This window comes from Notothenia coriiceps, unplaced genomic scaffold, assembly GCF_000735185.1.
Source record: "Notothenia coriiceps isolate Sejong01 unplaced genomic scaffold, NC01 NC01_scaffold00024825, whole genome shotgun sequence".
Lineage (NCBI taxonomy): Eukaryota > Metazoa > Chordata > Actinopteri > Perciformes > Nototheniidae > Notothenia > Notothenia coriiceps.
Genome location: NW_011357526.1, coordinates 99,141 through 99,760, shown reverse-complemented (window position 1 = coordinate 99,760; position 620 = coordinate 99,141).

Here is a 620-nt window from a genome sequence, read left to right as displayed (position 1 = left end):
TGGTCGGTAACTAAGTCAATCCTTCACCATTTTTACTCTGGCTCGGATTGAGTGGAGGTGGGTCCCAGAGGTCTATTTTGTCCATGGTCACTCTCTGGTCTTTTCCCGTTTGCGATAGGAGGGGCCAATAAACTGGCCTTCAGATCCGCTGTTGCGTGCGTTGCGGATGGACGGGTTCCATAGTGCTGAACTCTCACGGGTCGTCCAGGGGGTCGTTGTTGGTGTTCCCGCTCGGAGGTTGTCGGTTCATCTCCAGTATAGAGGCCTTTTGCTGAGCCTTCGATGGATAGGAGTGCCCTGAAGGTTTACGCGAACAGCTGCAGTGATGTTGCTCTTGCCCAGTGACAGATCACAATGGTCGATAGCCGCCATGTGAGGGTGCGCTGCTTGGAGTCTAACAGACTTCGAGTTTGTGACTCATCCAGCGTACGGTCGCCAGAAGATCTTTAACCGTGTAATCGGCTATGCGTGGTGACCTACGACGAGGGCTGTCGGACCCCTGCGTGAATGTATCGCAGGTTGTTTTTGGTTGTTTTTTGGCTTCAGGTGGGTTGGGGTTGTGTTTGTTCTTTGGGGTGGCCAGGCCCCCTAGGCCCACAGCTAGTTGCCCTCTTGCCGCT